The following is a 25128-nucleotide window of genomic DNA, read 5'->3' as shown; positions in this document are numbered from 1 at the left end:
GCAAGACCGCTTTAACAGTGTTGCTGTCTATGAGGCAGGGGCGTCGGACCGCAGCCGAGTATGCAGTCGACTTCCGCATCGCGGCTGCGAGGTCCGGCTGGAATACTGTTGCGCTCCGCGCCGCCTTCGTAAACGGACTGTCGTCAGTCCTGAAGGAGCACCTGGTGGCTAGGGATGAGCAGCGGGATTTGGACGGGCTTATTGACCTAGTTATACGATTAGACAATCGGTTAGAGGAACGCCGTCGGGAGTGAGACGAAGGACGTGGCCGGGCATGCGCCGTCCCTCTCCCTTCCGGGTCCGAAAAGGTTCCGCCCTCCCTACGCTCCACAGCCTCAACGCTCTGTGTGGTAACAGCTCCCCCTGCAGACGATGCTATGGACACGAGCAGGGCCAAATTAAGAACTTCTAACAGACAGAGGAGACTGGACCGCGGGGAGTGCTTTGTCTGCAGCTCAAGCGAGCATCAGCAGAGAGACTGCCCCAAGCGGTTAAACACCAACGCCTGACTTTAGAAACTGGGCTAAGGGTGGGCCAAGAAATTCACGTGGGACACACGCGCATTTCTGCACGTCTCCCAGTTACAATCCTGAGTGGGGATTTAACCCTTCAAGCCCCAGCACTAGTGGACACGGGGTCAGAAGGGAATCTGCTGGACAGCAGATGGGCAAGGGAAGTAGGGCTCCGTCTGGTGGCGCTCCCTTCACCATTGAAGGTGCGGGCACTAGATGGCACCCTTCTCCCTTTAATCACACACAAGACACTACCTGTAACTCTGGTAGTGTCTGGGAATCATCGGGAGGAGATCGAGTTTTACGTGACTCCTTCTACCTCCCGCATAATCTTGGGCTTCCCGTGGATGGTAAAACACAATCCCTGGATTGACTGGCCGTCTGGGGTTGTGGCTCAGTGGAGCAAAACCTGCCACCGGGAGTGTTTAGGATCCTTGGTTGCCCCCGGTTTGACTGCTAACGAGAAGGTTAAAGCCCCCCCCAATATGACGGCGGTGCCTGAGGTGTACCACGATCTTGCTGATGTCTTCAGCAAAGATCTGGCACTCACTCTTCCCCCGCACCGTCCGTATGATTGCGCCATTGATTTGATCCCGGGCGTTGAGTACCCGTCCAGCAGGCTGTACAACCTCTCACGTCCAGATCGCGAATCAATGGAAACCTACATCCGGGACTCGTTGGCTGCCGGGTTGATCCGAAACTCCACCTCCCCGATGGGTGCTGGTTTCTTTTTTGTGGGCAAGAAAGACGGCGGACTCCATCCATGCATTGATTACAGAGGGCTGAACGAGATCACGGTTCACAATCGATACCCGTTGCCCCTGTTAGATTCAGTGTTCACACCCCTGCATGGAGCCAAGATTTTCACAAAGCTGGATCTTAGGAATGCGTACCACCTGGTTCGGATCCGGAAGGGAGACGAATGGAAGACAGCATTTAACACCCCGTTAGGTCACTTTGAGTACCTGGTCATGCCGTTTGGCCTCACTAACGCCCCCGTGACGTTCCAAGCCTTGGTAAATGACATCTTGCGGGACTTCCTGCACCGATTCATCTTCGTATATCTGGACAATATACTTATCTTTTCCCCGGATCCTGAGACCCATGTTCAGCATGTACGTCAGGTCCTGCAGCGGTTGTTGGAGAACCGGCTGTTTGTGAAGGGCGAGTAGTGCGAGTTCCACCGCGCTTCTTTGTCCTTCCTGGGGTTTATCATCTCCTCCAACTCCGTCACCCCTGATCCAGCCAAGGTTGCGGCAGTGAGAGACTGGCCCCAACCGACAAGCCGTAGGAAGCTGCAACAGTTCCTCGGCTTTGCTAATTTCTACCGGAGGTTCATCAAGGGTTACAGTCAGGTGGTTGGTCCCCTGACAGCCCTGAACTCCTCTAAAGTCCCCTTCACCTGGTCGGACCAGTGCGAGGCCGCATTTAGGGAGTTGAAACGCCGGTTCTCGACTGCACCAGTTCTGGTGCAGCCCGATCCTAGCCGCCAGTTCGTGGTTGAAGTGGACGCCTCTGACTCAGGGATAGGAGCCATGTTGTCCCAGAGCGGAGAGTCTGATAAGGTTCTCCACCCATGTGCCTATTTTTCATGCAGTTTGACCGCGGCTGAACGGAACTATGATGTGGGCAATTGGGAACTCGCGGTGAAAGAGGCTCTTGAGGAGTGGAGACATCTGTTGGAGGGAGCTGCGGTACCATTTATGGTTTTCACTGACCATCGGAATCTGGAGTATATCAGGACCGCCAAGCGACTGAACCCCAGGCAAGCCTGCTGGTCACTGTTCTTCGGGCGTTTTGACTTCTGGATCACCTACCGCCCCGTGACCAAGAATCAACGATGTGACGCCTTGTCCCGGGTTCACGAAGAGGAAGTCAAGACAGAGCTGTCGGATCCACTGGAATCCATCCTACCCGAGTCCACTATCGTGGCCACCCTCACCTGGGACGTGGAGAAGACCGTCCGGGAGGCCCTGGCACGGAACCTGGACCCGGGGAACGGCCCGAAGAACCGTCTTTACCTCCCACCAGAAGCCAGGGCTCCTGTCCTGGACTTCTGTCACGGTTCCAAGCTCTCCTGTCACCCAGGGGTGCAAAGAACCGTAGCAGTGGTCCGGCAGCGCTTCTGGTGGGCGTCAATGGAGGCCGACATCTGGGAATACGTCCAGGCCTGTACCATCTGTGTCAGGGGCAAGGCAGACCACAAGAGGACCAAGGACTCCTTCAACCGCTTACGGTACCTCATCGCCCCTGGTCCCACATCGGCCTGGACTTTGTCACGGGCCTACTGCCGTCCCAGGGCATGACGACCATCCTCACGATAGTGGAATGATTCTCCAAGGCTGCCACCGGCCTCTCCCCGTTTGAGGTGTGTTTGGGGTACCAGCCCCCATTGTTTCCAATGGTGGAGGGAGAGGTCGGTGTGCCATCGGTCCTGGCCCACCTGAGACGATGCCGTCGGGTGTGGTGCACCACTCGTTCTGCCCTACTGAAGGCCCGGATGAGGGCTAAGGCCCATGCAGACCGACGGCGTTCCCCGGCCCCTGCATACCAGCCCGGGTAGGAGCTGTGGTTATCCACGAAGGACATTCCTCTCCAGGTGCACTCCCCAAAACTGAAGGACAGGTACATCGGCCCCTTCAAGGTCCTCAAGGTCCTCAGTCCGGCCGCAGTGAAGCTCCAACTCCCAGTTTCACTGCGGATCCACCCAGTCTTCCATGTCTCCAGACTCAAACCATACCACACCTCACCCCTCTGTGTTCCTGGACCGGCGCCGCCTCCTGCCCGGCTCATCGACGGGGAGCCGGCTTGGACAGTGCGCCGGCTCCTGGACGTCCGCCGAAAGGGCTGGGGATTCCAGTACTTGGTGGACTGGAAGGGGTATGGACCTGAGGAACGCTCCTGGGTGAAGAGGAGCTTCATCCTGGACCCGGCCCTCCTGGCCGACTTCTACTCACGACACCCCCACTAGCCGGGTCGGGCACCGAGGGGGGGGGTCCTGTTGTGTGGGCCGCTGAAGAGGAGATACTGCTAGCCCACCACCAGAGGGCGCCCTGCCTGAAGTGCGGGCTTCAGGCAGGAGAGGGCGCCGGAGCAACCGGGAGTGACAGCTGTCACTCATCAACAAGCACCAGCTGTCACTCATCACCACCACTACCATCACCATAAAAGCCGGGCAGCACCTCCACCTTGCTGCCGAGATATCATCTACCTTATAGGTAAATTCTCAGCCTTGATTGTGCCTACGCACGTACTTGCTGTTCTGGTTTTTGTGATCTGTTGCAGGATAGTCAACTCGCTATTTCCAGCGGGAGGCTGGGGATTCGTGGATTGACGAGGAGAGAACGGTTTTCACTCCTCACTCCGAACCATGTAAAATAGGAGATTGATTCTGCACTGTGATCTGGTGTAAAGGTGGAGGTGTTTTTCCCACCCGACTACTGAAAGAACGAACTTGCTGACTGTTTACTGGGCGTGTTTTCACACACCCATCATTAACTGTTTTCTGCCCTGCCAGCAGTACCTGATCTGACAGCTGGAGACGGTGGCCACCTGGGGATTCAGGACTTGGCAGCTCCGGTGTGTTCCAGATCCGGTGGCAGTGGAAATCGTGTGGGGCCCGGCTCTTCTCTGGACAGTTGTCTCCTACCCTCAAGCCTGCCCACACGTCACCCTTGTATATTTGACTGTAATCCAAATTCTGTATCTGTCTGTATTCCGTTGTGCACGTTTCACAACAGTAAAGTGTTATTTTTTTGACTCATCCATTGTCCGTTCATTTACGCCCCCTGTTGTGGGTCTGTGTCACTACACTTTTCCCAACAATGAAGTTTTTTGTTGTTGTTGTTGTTTTTTTTTTCTTTTTCTTTTTTTTTTTTGCAATTTATTAAAGATAAAAATCTAAGAAATCACATGTACATAAGTATTCACACCCTTTGCTCAATACTTTGGCAATACACCTTTGGCAGCAATTACAGCCTCAAGTCTTCTTGAATATGATGCCACAAACATGGCGCACCTACCTTTTGGGCAGTTTTACCCATTCCTCTTTGCAGCACCTCTCAAGCTCCATCAGGTTGGATGGGGAGCATCGGTGCACAGCCATTTTGAGATCTCTCCAGAGATGTTCAATCACATTCAGGTCTGGGCCACTCAAGGACATTCAGAGAGTTGTCCTGAAGCCACTCCTTCAATATCTTGGTTGTGTGCTTAGGGTCATTGTCCTGCTGAAAGATGAACATTTAACCCAGTCTGGGGTCAAGAGCGCTCTGGAGCTGGTTTCCTCCAAATATGACACCTGGCATTCATGCCAGAGAGTTCAATCTTTGTCTCATCAGACCAGAGAATTTTGTTTCTCATGGTCTGTGAGTCCTTCAGCTGCCTTTTTGGCAAACTCCAGGCGGGCTGCCATGTAGCTTTTACTAAGGAGTGGCTTCCATCTGGCCACTCTACCATACAGGCCTGATTGGTGGACTGCTGCAGAGATGGCTGTCCTTCTGGAAGGTTCTCCTCTCTCCACAGAGGAATGCTGGAGCTCTGTTAGAGTGACCATTGGGTTCTTGGTCACCTCTCCAACTAAGACCCTTCCCCCCGATCGCTGAGTTTAGATGGGTAGCCAGCTATAGGATGTCCTGGTGGATCTGAACTTCTTTCATTTACGGATGAAGGAGGCCACTGTGCTCATTGGGACCTTCAAAGCAGCAGAAATGTTTCTGTACCCTTCCACAGATTTCTGCCTTGAGACAATCCTGTCTCGGAGGTCTACAGACTTTGACTTCATGCTTGGTTTGTGCTCTGACATGCACTGTCAGCTGTGGAACCTTATTCTGTATGAAGACAGGTGTGTGCCTTTCCAAATTGTGTCCAATTAACTGAATTTACTCCAGGTGGACTCCAATTAAGCTGTAGAACATCTCAAGGATGATCAGTGGAAACAACATGCACCTGAGCTCAATTCTGAGCTTCACGGCAAAGGCTGTGAATACTTACGCACATGCGATTTCTTATTTATTCATTTATTTTATAAATTTGGAAAAAAAAAAAAAAAAAAAAAAAATATATATATATATATATATATATATATTATATACAGTGGTGGGCACACTTCCGATAATCCGATAACAGATAATTATCGAAGATAATGTTTTCATTATCGGATTATCTTTTTAGATAACTTTAAAAACCATCATGGGACTAATTATCTTCCGATAAATTGCCGTCCAATAACTTTTAGACTGATAACATAGTAAACCAAGCTGAACAGTGAACAACATTTTTAAAACTTAAAAGCAGTAGAGACCTACCTGTTAAAAGTTTTCTAATAGATATATTGTTCTATCCTTTGCAAACAGAAGAGAGCTATTTTCAGAAGAAACCACTCTATCCTCTGTAGACAAAGGAGAACTGGTGACCCCCCCAAAAAAATCATTTCCTATAACACCATACTGATATAATCGCAATATCACCCAAGTCATCCAGAGGCATACATTTTTAACTTATGGTTCAAATTTTAACCTACTCATTTTGGACAAGTTATTTAAAATTACTGTCATGTCTGAAGTTTTCTAAAGTGAAAATATCAGATATATGTTTTCGTTTTAAAGTAATGTGCTAATTTTTAAGGTTTTGTGAGCACATGCTGTGCCCGGCAGCAATGCATTATGGGTAGCATAGGGTAATCTCAGATGTTCACGACAGGACAAATGCATTTCAGACCACTCTGTTCAGGCTCCACGGACAGCAGTATTAAACTGTAGTGCCTAAAACTCTCATGAATATATTCTCTGGGTTTATAGACATTATTGTATTTGCATTTTTTTTTCACGTTTATTTATAACTTTTTCAGCTTTACAGAACATACAAAACAGAGCGACAACAAACAACAGAAAACAGCTCTCATAAAATTAACCGTATCACTCCACTCAAACAAAGATATTGAGATACACACAGACACCCAAAAGCAAAAAGAATACACCAAATCAAATCAAGAGAGACAATATATTATAAATATCTACAGATCTTCTACATTCGTACCTCCTCCCTTTAAATGTGAGCAGCCCTGATCATGGTACACATGCGGAAACAAAGATCCACAGGAAAAAAAAAAGAGAAAATAAATAAAGAATGTTGATAAATTATATGGAGTACTGCATTACATTACACAAGAGTCCACTGGTATATCATACGACAACAAGAAAAACTTTGTTGTAGGGGTTAGCTATATCTTTAAATGCTCCAAGACTGGTTTCCATACATTATAAAACTTTTGAGGACAACCTGATACATCATATCTCATTCTTTCTATGTGCAACACTCCTATTAATTCTCTGAGCCAAGATTCAAACTGAGGCGGTGTGTCAGAGTTCCATAATTTTAAAATACATCTTTTAGCTATCACCATGCCATAGGTGACCACTGACGTCACATTGTGACCCGATGACTGGAGAGTGTCAGAGAAACCAAGAACAGCAGTTTCGGGGTCAGGAACAATATTTGTTTTGAGTGCACAGGAGTACCAATTAAATATTGAGCACCAGAAACCTTGGATCTTGGGACAAAGCCAAAATTGGTGTGCCAATGTGCCATCAGTGGTCTTACATCTGTCACATTGAGGAGAAGTTTGTGGGAAGATTTTATTCAACTTAACTTTTGAATAGTGTAACCTGTGAACTACTTTATACTGTATTACCTGAAGTCCAGAATTGATAGAGCAGTGATGGATTTCCCTCAAGGCCTTTTTCCAATTATTATCCTTGATTCCAATATCGAGATCTTCTTCCCATTTTTGTTTAATTAACATGGTAGGACAAGCAAAATTACTCTGCAGAAATTTTATCAGTGATGAAATTAAACTCTTGGACTCAGGGGGCCCCAGTAGAATCTTGAATAGAGCGTTTTCAGGAGGGAGGGAGTTGAATGTTGGAATATTTTGTTTGACATAATTCCTTCGCTGTAGGTACCTAAAAAAAACGGCTTTTTGGTAAATTGTATTTGGCTTGTAATTGTTCAAATGAACAAAATTTTTTATTAATATACAAGTCCTTAATTGATACTATGCCTCTACAACTCCATTCCTTGAAAACAGCATCTGTAAATGAGGGGGAGAATGCATGGTTATGCCATATTGGAGCATGTATAGACGTGTTAGGAAGTTTACAAAATTTTCGGATCTGTGACCAAATTTTCTGAGTGTGTGATATAATAAAATGTTCTTCCTTATGAGATGATTTTGGTCTAGGCATTGAGAACAGAATTGCCCGAAGAGACGTTTTAGGAACTAAATTATGTTCTATGGATAACCACGAGGGAATATTATCTGATGGCTCTAAATCATGATTCATCTGCCAGTATACCATCACTCTCATATTTGCGGCCCAATAATAATGTTGGAAGCATGGTAGACCTAAACCCCCGCATTCCTTGGGTTGTTGGAGATGTTGTTTTGATATTCTATGTTGTTAGTATCCCCAAGTAAAAGGCATAATGACAGAGTCAATTAGTTTAAAATAAGATTTTGGAATATATACTGGAATGTTGTGAAATAAATAAAGGAATCTTGGCAAGGAGACCATTTTGATCGTATCTATCCGACCAATCAGTGACAAAGGTAATGTTCTCCATTTTTCTATGTTCTCTTTTAAGGAACTTAGTCTTTCATCAAAATTACGTTTGAAGAGAGAGTTTGGATTTTTTGTAACAATAATTCCTAAATATTTAACAGAGTCTGATATTTTAAATTGAGTGGAAGCCACAAATAAAGGATCCAAGTCTGCTGTAAGTATCATGAGTTCACCTTTCTGCCAATTTATGGTATACCCAGACACTGCTCCAAAACTATTTATTAAGTCTAATAATTTGGGTATAGAATGCTCAGGATCTGATATGAAAATAGCTATGTCATCAGCATAGAGCGATATTTTATGATTAATTCCACCGATTGTTATGGGTCTGATGTCTAAGTTTTCTCTGATGCTGATGGCCAGGGGCTCAATGGCCAGAGCAAATAATAAGGGTGAAAGTGGACACCCCTGACGCGTACCTCTTTCCAATAAAATACTTTTGATCTATCTTGATTAGTGACAACTGACGCAGCGGGGTGTAGATAAGCTAATTGAACCCAGGAAACAAAAGATTCCCCCAGCCCGAATCTCTCAAGTACCCTGAACAGATATCCCCACTCCACCTGATCAAATGCCTTTTCCGCATCCAAATATAAGATTGCTTGTTTTGATTTGGGTGGGTACTTATAATATGTAATATTTAAAACCCTTCTAGTGTTAAAAAATGAGTATCTATTAGGGATGAACCCGGTTTGGTCCTTGTGTACAAGGGATTCTATACATTAATTTAATCTAATAACAAGTACTTTAGTGAAAATCTTACAGTCCAGGCTGAGCACTGATATCGGACGGTAAGAGTCTAGATTAGTCTCATCTCTATCAGGCTTGAGTATAAGGGCTATGTTTGCATTATATAAAGTAGGAGGAAGTGCCCTTGTCTCCACAGAGTGAGAGAACATTCTAAGCAGGAGTGGTGATATCTGTCCAGTAAATTTTTTTATAAAATTCTGCCCCAAACCCGTTGGGTCTGGGTGCTTTTGCTGTAGAGAATGATTTTATGGAGTTAGAAACCTCCCTTACGTTAGTGGTTGGTTTAAAGCCTCACGCGGAGCGTCGTCCAGTTTTGGAATGGGAACATCCTTAAGCCAGGATTCCACATTCCCCCGTGATTTTGATCTATACAGCTCCTTGTAAAAATCTGCAAAACATTTATTTATTGACTTTGGAAGTGTGATATTATCTCCCTTAGTCAATTTAATCCTATGTATTGCTCTACTATTTTGTTGGCCTCGAAGTTGACGAGCTAATAGAGTTGGAGGCTTGTCACCAAGCTCAAAATAGCGCACCGGTAAACGAGACATCCGGTCACTTACTTGTCTTGTTAAAATTGTGTTATATTCATATTTAAGATTAAGGATTTCTTGTAAGGTAAGACTGTTATTATTTTGTCTATAAAGTATTTCCAATGCTGATATTTTTTTTATCAATTTCTCTCAATCGTGAGTTTCTCATTTTCCTTTGCGGGCCCTCATATGAAATTATATATCCCCTCAAAACCACCTTAAAAGTCTCCCATAGAATAGAATCTGATGTGTCCAGAGTATCATTAGTGAGCAAAATTCATCAATTTTACCTGACAGATATTTACAAAAATTTGCATTATTGAGTAAATATGGTTGTAACCTCCATGTTGAGCCTCGTTCCAGTACATTAAAATCAAAAGCAATGCTAGTAGGTGCGTGGTCTGAGATCAGAATGTTTTGATATTTGCTGTCAATGACATTCGGTAAGAGTTTAGAATCAAGTAAAAACAGGTCGATGCGGGAGTAAGAATTATGTAATTTAGAAAAAAAAGGAGTAGTCCCGGTCTGTGGGGTGTTGTAAGCGCCAGATGTCCACTAAATTAGTTGAAGAGATCAGACTCTTTAAGGCTATTGAAGCGTTTGATGGTGTGGATTGTTTTCTGCAGGATCGGTCTAAGTGCCAGTCAAGAACCACATTGTAATCCCCTGCCATTATCAAATTAGTATTTGCAAAGTCAGGAATTTTGTTAAAGATTCTCAGAAAAAACCCTGCATCATCCACGTTTGGGCCGTAAATGTTCACTAAAGTAACATGCATGGAATAAAGTCTACCGATTACAATAAAAAATCTACCATTAACATCATTAATTGTACTAATATGTTCAAAAGGAATATTTTTCTTTATTATAATAGCTACTCCTCGTGCCTTACTTGAAAAAGTTGACTGAAATATTTGTCCTGCCCATTTGCATCTTAAACGTGCCTGATCACATGGTCTAATATGGGTTTCCTGTAGAAAGGAAACATCAGAACACAGAGATTTTAAGTGTGCAAAAACCTTAGCCCTCTTAATATGATTACCCGTATTTGCGTTTGTTAAATTCCACGCATCTTAAATGTAGCAGACACTGATTATCTGGAATTTTGTTTGGCAAGTTTTCAAGGCACACTACTGCCATCTATTGGCCATTAGTGTTCATGGCAGTATTCGCCCCAAGTACTAAGCTTCTGGGTACCAGTAGATGGCAGTGTTCTATTTATTTTGACCCAGTTATATCAGATTGTTGTCAAATCAACTTTTTGGTTTTGCAAATGGCTTTTTTTTTTCTTTTTTTTTTTGTTTTATCTATGTTTTTATTATTTATTATTGCATTTTAACCTGTGAAGTGCTTTGTGACTTATGTCTGTGAAAGGCACTATATAAATAAATTTACTAATATTGAGTGCATGTTTTACAACATCATAAAACATGCGCACATCATCAAATGTGCGCACAGCACTAATGCACACATTCTCTCTACATGCTAAACATTTTGCGATGACACTTCCAGGGTTCCGAAAAATGCCTGTTTTTACAATTAAAAATGGAATATTTTACAAAAGCACATTTATCTTTAAACCAACACACGACACACGTCACATTAATGTGTTGGTTTATATAATGAATGACTGAACCAATCAGTGTTTAGCAGAGGCACTTTTACCCAGAATGCTTTGCAGTCTGTTTGTTACAAAACCTCAGAATTAGTGCATTATTCAACATTAAAAGATATATGTTATATTTTAACTTTGTACAAATGACAGAATTGACATTAATGGAGTTATTCTATCAGTATTTTCACAAAACCATAAGTTAGTATGACTTTATTTTTCAAGACCTCCTCCTAACCGGAGCATTATGATTAGTAGAGAGCTCATTTTGTGGGTGCTCTCAGGATTCTTCTGTGCAGCTTCCTACAGCGGGGCAGCATGGTCAAACATGGAAATACTGGCTCATTCTTTGGGTCTTTTGTCGCTTTTGATGCTTTCAAAAGCGATTGTGTTAAAAGTCAATTTCAGTTTCTTAGTAATTGCAAATGTACCAGAGCCAATACTGGAATTTATCGGTTATCGATTATCTGTAACTTCCGATGCATTTTTGGGTGGTTTATCAGTTTATCTTTATCAAAGATAACTTTTAAGTTATCTGATTATCTGTTATTGAAGTTAATTTTTTGGTTATCTGTGCCCGCCACTGTAAATATATATATATATATATATATATATATATATATAAATATATATAAACTTCTTTTCACATACTCGGTATGGGCTATTGTGTGCAGAAATTTGAGGAAAAAAAAATTATTTTATCCATTGTGGAATAAGGCTGTAACATAACAAAATGTGGAAAAAGTGAAGTGTTGTGAATACTTCCTGGATGCACTGTAGATATGCCACTGTATTCACATGTTAGCCTGAGGTGCCAGATGGTAAACTGGATGTTTCATTGTTTTCAACAAGAGGATGATGGAAAATTCCACCACCACAGGCTGTGGTGAGCCCACAAGATAATTTGGTAATTTAACGTTTCCCATAATCCCACTGGCGGGCCCCTGCACTTTCCAAAATGCACCGCGGCACCAGCAGAGTTCCGGCGTCTCACAGCGCATGTAAACTATGGCTAGCAAGGATGTGGATGGCGTTCATCCAGCAAGTTCTCGGATGATTATGATGATGACACATTCTCCAAGTTGAGAGGGTTATCTAGAGGAGGTGTAGCACCTGTGATGGACATCTGCCATGCCTTCATGTTGTCTTGTTGACCATACTTAACAAGGTGTGTTTACATTGTCCCCTGAACAGAAAATGCTGAAACTGACCTCTCTCATGAGTCACAACTGTGAAACAGTGAATGCTGCATACCAGAGAAAACTTCCTGGACTATGGACTACAGTAGACTGCACATTACTGCATATGACATGTTCCACTGCAATTCATAATAGTCATATCCAGGTTACTGTAGGAGGTGGACTATTATAATCTGCCTGATTTTGAAGGCTCGTACAGTCAGCTGTACTTCCGGCTGCACTGTAACTGGTGGAGCCAGTGTTAAAAATACATCAAATAAGTGTATAGCAGACTGGGCAAACCAAGTAAGAAATAATAAATACATATTTTGCAACACAACCTCATTCCACTGATTTTACTTTTCCTCAAGTGGGACAGAGCAGCTACGGAGAATACTGTCCTGCTGTCCAATGCTGTCTTTGGCTTCACAGGGCTTCACGTGTTTTGATATTTCCAAGTTCCACAAGTTTGACAAGATGATCATTAAACATCTGTTTGCCATCGTCAGCTTTGTGTTTTGGGATTTTTTTTTAACTCAATAAGCCAGTAAGCATGCATGCAAGCAAGCAACATCGCTAACTGCTTCAAAGTCCTACGTCCACACCACAGCTGTTGAGATATCCCATCCTCGTGGTTGTAATCTTGCAAACTCAAATATATTTGTGTGGCTTTTTCCTAGACACATGTAGAAATAAAATGTGGATGTTAAGCATTGTAAATAATGGGACTGATGTTGATGAAGCCAAGCATTCTGGGTCAATTTTTCTGACACAAAGTAGGCAGAACTCAGATTCCAGAATGTCTATTGGAAAATACAGTTTCAAGCAAGGGATGGCAGTCATCCCCTGACACCCCCCCAACCCAGTCCTTTTCTACCGCTTTCATTTCGAGAAGTAGGGCTCTCAGAAGAGGTCACATCAAATTATCTGCCCGACCCAGTGGCTTTTCCTTGTGCTTGGTCTCTCTCAAATTTATGTTGGAAGAATCTAATTTACAGGAAATAAAGTAAAATAAATAAACTGATGGGGAGTAGCCTAATATATATATTTAAAAGTATGTGAAATGGGAAGGCATGCTGTTTGTCACCATACACACAAATATTATTTTCCATGTCTCATGTATTCCCAGTCAGATACGGATTTTCCTTCAAGCTTTCTTGTCCTTTTCTCCTCTGGGTCTCTTAGAAGGATTTTCACTGCAGGCACATAAATGCTTAAAGTACAACCACCGTAAATATACACAAAGCTGCAAAACAGCAAGCTGAATAATTATACATTCCATTTACTTTTAATAAATCCTTTAACAAGGACTGTGCCAAGTCAAGTTTATTACAGATTTGTTTAAATGAGGACTGTGAGTGAATGGCAAATACACTCCATAAGAAAAGATTCTCTTCTTAAAATTACAGCCTGAGATAGCCAAATAACATCAAAATGCAAATTAATCAGATTTCCGACTGACACAATGGAGCTACATAAAGGTGTGGCTACAAGAACTTACACAAAACAAATGCTCTTGGCTGGTGACACGAAGAACTGGCAAGAAGTGTCAGAGTTCTTCAAGGTGCAATAACATCGGGTCACATCTGGGACAATATAGCACACTACAGAACTGCACTGGATCCTGATTGGCAACCACCCAGGCAGGCAACTGCTCCCACAATTAGGAATCTATCTGTTGAAGTCAAGTGATACAGAAGCATCCCTTGGCCTTTTCCTATTCCTTGGGTTCTTATCACTGAGGCGCCTGCACACTGGAATCACACAAAATCATACAAGAAATAAATCTACTATGCCATGTCATAGCTGATGTTCCATCATAATCCAAGTAGCACACTCAAATCAGTTCAATTCTCCCCACCGCATACCAGCACTGTAGGTGGTAGATTATTATTATTTGCATTATTTTGAAGAGATTTACACTCTCATTCTTTTGGTTGTGCTCTGACTGACACAGTCAGCATTATAAATACATCTACCAAGTGCAAACCAAACCAAACAAACTACGTAACAAATAATAAAACACAACCCCATCATGCTGATTTTACTTATCCTTAAGGGCCGCTTTACACACAGTACGAATAAGTACAATTCAGGGTGACTCATGTCAAAACAGCTCGCATGAGCGAACATCGAGCCAACGGACAGGCGTGCACGATCCTGGTGCGACGGTTCTTGCATGCGATGGTGTCTTTCGAGGAGGAACACAGTGCAAGCAGCTGCACCACGTCACGCCGCTGATGTGGAGAACAATAAAATAAAAACCATCTATATAACTAGTGAATATCATTGGGTTGATATAAATAATACATAAAAGGGGAACAATACGGAACCCGCAATTAAATAACCCTGGTTAAAAAAAAATGTCACTCACGGGATTTGAACCCATAAGCTCTGATTACCAGACAGAAATGTTACCACTGCACTACCATCGCTCGCCATTCTAGTGATCCATACATCAGATTTCAGGGATGCATTCATTTCGTTATACAGTGGGGCCAAAAAGTATTTAGTCAGCCCCTGATTGTGCAGGTTCTCCTACTTAGAAAGATGAGAGAGGTCTGTAATTTTCATCATAGGTACACTTCAACTATGAGAGACAAAATGAGAAAAAACAATCCAGGAAATCACATTGTTGGATTTTTAACGAATTTATTTGTAAATTGTGGTGGAAAATAAGTATTTGGTCACCCACAAACAAGCAAGGTTTCTGGCTCTCACAGACCTGTAACAACTTCTTTAAAAAGCTTTTCTGTCCTCCACCTGTTACCTGTATTAATGGCACCTGTTTGAACTTGTTATCTGTATAAAAAGCACCTGTTCACAGCCTCAAACAGTCAGACTCCAAACTCAACCATGGCCAAGACCAAAGAGTTGTCGAAGGACACCAGGAAGAAAATTGTAGATGTGCACCAGGCTGGGAAAAGTGAATCTATAATAGTCAAGCAGGATGGTGTGAATAAAATAAACTGGGAGCAACTGTAAGAAAATGGAAGATATACAAAACCACTGATAATCTTCCTTGATCTGGGGCTCCACGCAAGATCTAATCCTGTGGGGTCAAAATGATCATGAAAATGGTGAACAAAAATCCCAGAACTACATGGAGGGACCTGATGAATGAGAGCAGAGAGCTGGGACCAAAGTAACAAAGGCTACATACTACGCAGAGAGGGACTCAAATCCTGCAGTGCCAGGTGTGTCCCCCTGCTTAAGCCAGTACATGTCCAGGCGTGTCTGAAGTTTGCCAATGAGCATATGGATGATCCAGAAGAGGATTGGGAGAATATTATATGGTCAGATGAAATCAAAATAGAACTTTTAGTAGAAACTCAACTCGCCATGTTTGGAGGAAGAAGAATGCTGAGTTGCATCCCAAGAACACCATACGTACTGTGAAGCATGGGGGTGGAAACATCATGCTTTGAGGTTGTTTTTCTGCAAAGGGGACAGGACGACTGTGTTATGTGTCGGACGCAGCTCGGAGAACCGACCAGCGTTTGAAGGATCCAGTATGAAATAAGCAGAGCACGGTACAAAGGCTAACTGAATTTAATACATAACAGTGATAATATAATAACAAAAAGGTGCGGCCTGGCGTGGTGCGCTCCCAGCAGCGCTAACGGTCCGGAGCCAGAAGCTGTTTCGGACCCAAGGACCCCGCCGACACCCCCCAGGTGGCCGCAACAACCGAGTCTGTGAAAGAAGGAACCATTATGTGAGTCCACACTCTACACACAGAACACTTAAAGGTGTACAAACAGCAAACACTTCCTGGCTTGATTACTGATCAGCTTCCCAACCTGCAGGCATGGAACATCCAGTTCACAAAACTCCACTGCAGTGAAAGCTGATACATGACTAACATACAGCTCAATACAATAAGGTGTGAGGGACACCACATTTACTGACTGTATAACTGTTAGTCACAAAATCTAACGTACCTCAGGAAGTGTGCTGACGAGCGTGAAACCTCACCCCCTCCTCTTTCACAGACTGTGCATCAAACCTGGACGTTCTCAGCATCCGCTGCTGATGAGATGGCTCCCAAGACGACGATCTCACCCGTCTGGTCACAAGGTCGAGTCTCTGGCAAATACACACTGTGCACTCCAGTCTTAAATGCCAACATGTTCCAATCCATCCAGATGCACCACAGCTGTGAGTCCTGACGAGTCGCAGGTGATCAGGGTGAGGTCCTGACAGCCTCAGCAACACAGCCACTCAGTCCCAAACGCACGCCACCTGGGAGGAAAACCAAAAGACAGAAACAAACCGGCAGCCAGGCCCCCCCAGCCATATAACAGTACCCCACCCTCACGGGAAGCCTCCCGGCGACCACACACACCTGGCCCAGGAGAAACACCCCCCTCCAGGGACCATGGCTGGAAACCGTGTCCGCGTTCATCCTCCAACAGACTGGTTGAACTGGCTGCATCTTTGCCCTTGTTTCTGACAGTCTCTTAGCACAGGTGTGGCCAGGAGTTCCTACACCTGTGCGGTCAGCCTTTATCCAAACGTGTAATTAGTCATAAAACAAAACACAAACAACCAAAACACCCCCCCCCCTCCCCAGGGGACCGTCCCATCAAACCCCAGGGAAGGAGAGAAAGGAAAAACAACCCAAACCCAAGCCTACAAACAAAAATACTAAAACACCCCCCCCCCCCCCCCCCCCCCCCCAGAGGACCGTTCCATCAAACCCCAGGGAAGGGGAGAAAAGAAAAACAACCCAAACTTGAGCTCACAAACAAAAATGCCAAAATACCCCCCCCCCCCCCCCCCAGAGGACCGTTCCATCAAACCCCAGGGAAGGGGAGAAAAGAAAAACCCAAACTTGAGCTCACAAACAAAAATGCTACAACACCCCCCCCCCTCCTCCCCCCCAAACGACATGTAGGGACCAACACCCCCCAGAGGGCCTCCCGCCAGCTCCAGGAGTAATAACCACGACCGAGGTCCCTCTGGGATCCAACGTCACCCACGGGGACTACCAGCGCCTCCCAGAGGACCACTCGTCAACCCCAGGAGACGCCTCCACTCATGACCAATGGACCCAGCCCCGGCCGTCCATGGCTAGATGGGCCTACAGCCCTTTCCCCCCCAGAGGACACCACAGTCAAACCCTGAGGGCGGAAACTGGGGGGGGGGAAACAAAAAGATACCCCAAACCACCCCCCTCCCCTCCCGGGTGCAGAGGCCACCTGGGAAACGCCCAGCACAACCCAACTGCACCCCTCCAGCAATGCCGACACTACGGCACACCCGGCTGGAGTCAGAGGAGAAGAGAGGGCATAACAAAAAACAAAAAAAAAGCAAAAAAAGAAAAAAACAACCCAAGTACCACCCCATCACCCCCCAGGGGACCGTTCCATCTAACCCTGGGGATGTGAAACAAAAAGAAATAAAAGAAAAAACAAACAGACCAACACACAGTTGGTTGGGTCCCCTTTTTTTTTTTTTTTTTTTTTTTTTTTTTGTTCTTTTTCAGACAGGCTGCAGGGTCACAACCCCAGACAAATAGCGGAAAACAAAAAAAATAAAATCCCACACAAAAACCAACTCAAAAAACACCCACACAAAATGAACTAACACAAAACAAATCAGTGAGTTATACCGTCAAGCTCAACCAAATGGAACACACCTGTTCCTACTCAAGAGCTTGACGGTAACGTGATTCAGTCACCACTAGGGGGAGCCAGAGTGCTAAAAAATGAAAAAACCCCTTTGGCGACAGAAAAAACAAACAGCTGCCTTTATGTGCGCAGCTGAGTGCAACACACAACCAAAATGTGCTCAACTAAATAACGCCGGAGCTGATACAACAGACGCAGTAGTTACCTTTGTCCGGGGAAACGGGGCTACGACTGTAACACAGGAAGCCCAGCGACCCGTGCTAACAGAGCTCCGCCGTGCGCGTGAACCCATTACAAACGCACTCTTGCAGCTCCCGTTTACACCTCTTATCCGGTCGGAGTGTGACGCGAAGCCGTCGCCAGTCACACTCCACCACGACCCACGGATAAGGCACAACACAGGAACACGGCTGCAAGAGAGCACAAATTAGTATCCAGTAATGGGTTCTCAAACACGCACCTTCCGGGCGGAGAGCCCCGCAACTGATCCGGATAACCACTGAACGTCTGCTGCCGCCTTCCCGGCGCGTTACCGTCTCTGCTACCGCTGGGTCCGTGATGTTTGGCCAGAGACTACTGTTATGTGTCGGACGCAGCTCGGAGAACCGACCAGCGTTTGAAGGACCCAGTATGAAATAAGCAGAGCACGGTACAAAGGCTAACTGAATTTAATACATAACAGTGATAATATAATAACAAAAAGGTGCGGCCTGGCGTGGTGCGCTCCCAGCAGCGCTAACGGTTCGGAGCCAGAAGCTGTTTCGGACCCAAGGACCCCGCCGACACCCCCCAGGTGGCCGCAACAACCGAGTCTGTGAAAGAAGGAACCATTATGTGAGTCCACACTCTACACACAGAACACTTAAAGGTGTACAAACAGCAAACACTTCCTGGCTTGATTACTAATCAGCTTCCCAACCTGCAGGCATGGAACATCCAGTTCACAAAACTCCACTGCAGTGAAAGCTGATACATGACTAACATACAGCTCAATACAATAAGGTGTGAGGGACACCACATTTACTGACTGTATAACTGTTAGTCATAAAATCTAACGTACCTCAGGAAGTGTGCTGACGAGCGTGAAACCTCACCCCCTCCTCTTTCACAGACTGTGCATCAAACCTGGACGTTCTCAGCATCCGCTGCTGATGAGATGGCTCCCAAGACGACGATCTCACCCGTCTGGTCACAAGGTCGAGTCTCTGGCAAATACACACTGTGCACTCCAGTCTTAAATGCCAACATGTTCCAATCCATCCAGATGCACCACAGCTGTGAGTCCTGACGAGTCGCAGGTGATCAGGGTGAGGTCCTGACAGCCTCAGCAACACAGCCACTCAGTCCCAAACGCACGCCACCTGGGAGGAAAACCAAAAGACAGAAACAAACCGGCAGCCAGGCCCCCCCAGCCATATAACAGACTGATCTGTGTTAAGGGAAGAATGAACGGGGCCATGTATCATGAGATTTTAAGCCAAAACCTCCTTCCATCAGTGACAGCATTGAAGGTGCAACGTGGCTGGGTCTTCCAGTATGACATACACATGCACCACATCTGTATGGCTTTTTGCAACTCCACAGTCATGGGGCACTTAGACAAATTTCCCATCCAGCTTGACAGTGATTGTCTGCTGATTGTTTTCATGATGATAGTGCGAATGGCCACACATTTTCTAAGTGCCAAACGAGCAGTGTTAGATGTTCACGTGTGTCAGCTGGAATTTGGCTGACACCTGCCACAAGAGGGTTTGATGGGATCGCACAGCGCACACTCTGTCTTTCGGCCACTGGTGTGAGCAAGTAGTTGTAGCAACAGGTGTACGAGGCATTGGAAGCAGCTGCGATTTTACACGTTTTGCACATGATTCCTGCTTCATGTGCACTTCATGCACAATTCCACCAAATTTGTGTGTGAAAGGGCCCTAAGCAACACACAGCGAGCACGGACTGGAAATTTGGCTGATGGCTGAATCCAGGAAATTATTGAAAACCTCAGTCTTAGTCTTGATTCAGGACATTAATGAATCCAGATACTCTAACTTTGTTGCGAAAACACTTTCAAACAAACCCACGAATGCAGGCAGTAACCAGAACAGGATGTGAGTGATTTCTTATCCCAACAATAGTGAAAACACAGTCAAAACAAATGGTGTATGCCCACAACAAAAAATATAAACTGAACTCCTAGAGATGATTAACGATTAACGAAACACAGGTGCACGAAATTAAGGAAGCAGGAACAAACAATGTGGAATCAACAGAAAACAAGGTGACCTAACTAAACAGACCTCAATAAGTAAGTGAAAAAACAAACAAACAATAACCTAAAACACAGAGAAAAAGCAGATTCACAACGCCACAATACATAATGCAAAAACAAAACATGGGACTGGAACTGTAGAAAACAAATGTTAAGACTTAGAACAAAGTAAGAAGACAAGCAATGCACAAACTACAACAAAAACTAAACAGTGACTACAATGAAGTTCATCAACCAAAAACAGAAAACTAGTATGGAACTCAAACCAGTGCCACAGGAAGACAACTAGAGTGCCAGGTGAGGACACAGGAGTGGAACATGGGAGACCCAGACCACTAGGACACGGACACAGACACAGACAGGGATCAGAACACAGAATACAACCTACAAAAGGAACCTGGACAGAACCCTGAGAACACTAACAAAAAGGGCATCTACAGAACATAATGACACTTAAAGGGCCACTAACAGGGAGCAAACCATAACAGACTCATCACTCAGTTTCTCAATTACTGCGATCAGGGCATCTATTAATTTTTACAAAGTTCACACCATTTTCCTCAAATTAAGTTTAATCTCACTGGCAAAGGCACCCAAGTACAGATGACACTTTAATTCCATGTGTAACTCGAAAAGCACTCAGACAGTGCAGAGCTTTTTCAAGGTCAAGAGTCCTCTCTTATACAGTATGTGTGTTTCTAGAACCATTATGTTTACTATACAGTGTCTGAATTGAGGTCACCGCTACGAAAACATAATTTGTTCCACAGGATTTGAACTTTTGCACATCCAGAGATATTACCACTATAAATATTCCAGAATTATTTTAAAGATCTATGGAATATTTACTGATAAATTCATTAAAATGTCAGTAAAAGGCTGCTTTTGCAGTGTTAAAGTGAAAAGAAAATTCCTGGAATCTCCAAAATGTATGTTTTTCTTTGCCTCAAGTTCAAAACAGCCCGGAAGATTTTCTGTAATTTTTCTAACAAGCACACATAAAAACAAACCAAGAAATGGTATTAAAAAAAAAAAAAAAAATCAAACAAAAATAAAAAAACAAACAGCTTCCTCAATGGACATAATCAAGATCTACACATGGTCATGCTATGAGGCGCATGTTGGCCTGTAAATATAAAACAAGAGCCTCACAGATGGACCAATAGACAAGATGACAGACAGACAAACAAACATGAAGCCCATAATTACATATACACTTCCAAATTGCAGCTTGTTTTGTCAGCCACATTTATTGCAGCGCTTTAAATATTTTCTCTCCATAATAGTCACTCTCCGTTTTTGCTCTCATTCTGTCGTTTGCTTTTCTCTCTTCTCTCTGCTTTTTTTTTTCCAGCTCATTACTTCTAAACAATTATATTTTGGTAGAAAAGCTCTCAGCCACAGCCTACTGCTGGCTAAAGTGAAATCTGTCAGTGTGGAGGCAAGACGATGTATCGCAGTGTCGATACAGAAATTATTATCACCTTGCCTGATTTATAATTTGTCATTGCTGATTTCAGTGTGCTTTTGCAAACACTCACGCAGACACGCACAAAGAAAGTTTTCTTGGATGAGCAGCCTGGTGATAGGAGGCTAACTGAATAGCCTTCATCCTGATAGAGCACATTCACAGAGGCTGTAAAATGAAACAGCCAATTTCACCAGGTAATTGGATAGTGAACTATTCGGGGTCAAACTCCCTGCCGTGAGACAGTAGCATAACGCAGTGAAGAGCCTGAAAACATTGGGTAGAACATTGCATTTAACTGCTGCCATGATATAAAACTGCAGACTGTGTATGACACCACATTATGTCTATGTCCAGACAGACCAACTTTCTAACAACGTCCCTTCTTAGGCATTGATTAAAAAAAACTGCAGAGCCATGGTCAACCTGAATGTGCTGCAGCTACTAAAAATATCATAAAAAAAAGGCTACTGTTGGTATTCGCAATGCCAACGACTGCTAAATGATGCATCTTTAGGTGTCAGACATGAAGAATTATTTTGTTTAGTCGCTCCCTGACCACAAAAACAGAAGCTTTAATTGCAATAAATACACTCTTATTAAAAGGCCAGAGTTGCTGTAATGTGTTTCACCGTGCCCACACATTCCTGGAAAATACGGAAAACATAGTGGATTTGAAATTACTAGCATTTAAAAGAAGGAATAAGGGACATTTTCATCAGCATGTTGCAGTACTTCAGTGACCAACCTTTTTCACAGGACTATGTTCCACAATTTAAAGTAAGAAGGTGCCAACTCAAGGTGGTGTGAAGCCTGACTACATTTGCTAAAATCAAATGAGCTGTGGCTATTGCCCAGTAGTACCCAAACCATGTCAAGAACAGGTCTGGGAGAATGCAGTGGTGCTGTACCTAATAATAACATACATACATACATACATACATACATACACACACACACACACGCTATGCATGTGATACAGTACATATACAAAAATCAATTAATAAAAATCATTTAAAATCTGCCTTCTTCCACCTACATAACATTTTAAGACTCCAGGCGTCACTCACAGACTCAGTCACCGAAACACTCATTCATGCCTTCATCACCTCCCATCTGTACTACTGCAATGGTGTCCTGTCTAGGCTGCCCAACAAGGCCCTAGACAGATTACATTATGTCCAGAACTCAGCTGCCGGGTGCTAAATCACACCAAGCCCTGGCTGCACATCACCCCCATCCTCAAGAAACGCCACTGGGTCCCAGTTAAAGAACACATCAGCTACAAAATCCTCCTCCTCACCTACAAATCACTCCACTCACTGGCACCCAAGTATATCACCGACCTCCTCCACCCCTACTCCCAGTCACGGTCCCTGCGCTCCACCAGCAAGGACTTACTCTCCACTCCCTGCACAAGACTCAGAACCTTTGGAGATAGGGCTTTTTGTGTAACTGCCCTTACCCTCTTGAACAGCCTGCGCTCTCTCATCCGTTCTCCCACTTCTGACACAGTTCTAAAAGCTCCTCAAAACACACCTCTTCTCTCTTGCCTATCATCCCTAAACCCCCCGCCCTCTACCTCCCCCCTCCCACTCTTGTGAAGCGACCTTGGGTATCATGAAAGGCATTGTAGAAATCCAAGTCTTTATTATTATTATTATTATATAGTGATACATGACAGTACATGATATGATTCACCCCTGTTCCCGATTCGATGCAATTTGATGTGCATTTGATGGCGATTCAATTCCTCACAATGCAATATGATGATGATTTGGTGCAATACGATTAGGGATGGGTATTGATAAGATTTTATTGATATCGATGCCATTATCGATTCTGCTCATCGATCCGATTCCTTATCAATTCCATCCTCATCAATACCTCTTGTGAATTTTCTGTGTACTAAAAGTAGGCTTTACAGGTTTTCTATGTCAGCAACATTTTATTGAGTCTTAAAGTAAATAAATATGAAATTGGTCATTGGATCCTTGATCTCTGGACATAAATAGAAAGAAACAAAATTTGTAGATTTTGGTGGGCAAAAATTGTTCATGTCACATGTTTAATAAGCTCTGTTTATCAGATGTTCCATGTGTATAATTAAAATTGGCTAAGGCTAATGTGCTTGTGATTTCCTCTTGAAAAAATGTATACTAAAGCTTTTACAGGATGTCATCATGTCATACAGGACAGGGGAATCCTCAGGAGTCAGCGCGGAATTTTTTATATTTTTTCTTCATCACAGGGTGAGAATTGTAATTTCAGTTCCTCCTGTAGTCATAGTTTTCAAGATAGCTTTATGTGCAACACATCATTCTGAAGAGATTTTAATGGAGAAGAAAATGATACCAAAAACATCTATATTACTAATACCCTGTCACATATAGCCGGAATCACGTAGAATGGCGTTGGAATTATGAATCGGCGCACATCCGAAAAGTGTCAGATTTCAGTTCTGTTCTGACAGCCATCTGCGGAAGTCAACACAGTTTGTCAAAATTGGCCGGCAGCCCCGAGTGAGATGGGACACCTATCCGACGGTGGTCCATGTGTAATCTGAGGACCATCTAACCACAATTTACATATTCTGATGGCGGCAAAATGGGATCCGAAAAGATTTGAGCACATACGAGGGAATCTTGAGATGGATCTGGTACCGCACAGCCTGCTGGTATGACCTGCATGTGCCACGTATAATAATGTCCACCCCCAGAGTGCAAAGGAACTTTTGAAATGTATGTGGCATGCTTCATTGTGCTAATAATTATAAATTATCATCATGTACAGTGAATGTGAACAGCGACTATCAAACCGAAAGCTTGGTGCGCTACTGTGTGCATGCCGCCGCAAATCTGAACAGGCTGTTATATCCACAATAGCCCTTACAGTACACATATTTTTCCATTCCTTTCCCATGGGCGATGTACACAATGTGAACTATTGTCTCCATCATAACTGCATAGAACATGGGAAGCTGCGTCTCTCTGTCGTGCACAGTAACACATAATTGCACAGTCAGGCTCGGAGCTGAACGGATCTCACGCTGTAATAAATGATCACCTTCTAACTCTGTAGGCGACATGACATGAAACTTGTGTCAGGCCTTTACACCATTAATAAACATGAATCTCACCTCCAAAAGCAGTCCAGGAGTGTTTCACAGCATGCACGTGAAGCCGGGACAGCACCCCGTGGTTAAAATCCTCTCACCCAAAAGAAAAAAATTTATTCCATGTGACAATCCAACCATCGCGGTGTCCAGAGTTGCGGTGTACTCCTGAAGTGGGCAAACAAGAATAAAGAAAGTTCTGTGGAAAGGCTCAGGGACTGCATGGCCCAACTGCCAGCAAACTCTGAGCGAAGTGGCACGCACGTGCACTTAGTGGCCCATACAGCGTTACGCACACACACACACAGAGAGAGAGAGCTGAGTGATAACTGCAGCCCCATGCGTGTGCTGTGCGTGCTGCGCGCACAGCGCTCTAATCCTGTGTTTGCCATCCAGACATTTGGAGATTGGGCAGTCTGCAGTGCCTTTTATGGCCATCTGAC

The sequence above is a fragment of the Thalassophryne amazonica genome, chromosome 10, assembly GCF_902500255.1.
Source record: "Thalassophryne amazonica chromosome 10, fThaAma1.1, whole genome shotgun sequence".
Taxonomy (NCBI): domain Eukaryota; kingdom Metazoa; phylum Chordata; class Actinopteri; order Batrachoidiformes; family Batrachoididae; genus Thalassophryne; species Thalassophryne amazonica.
Note: the sequence above shows the minus strand (reverse complement) of the source record.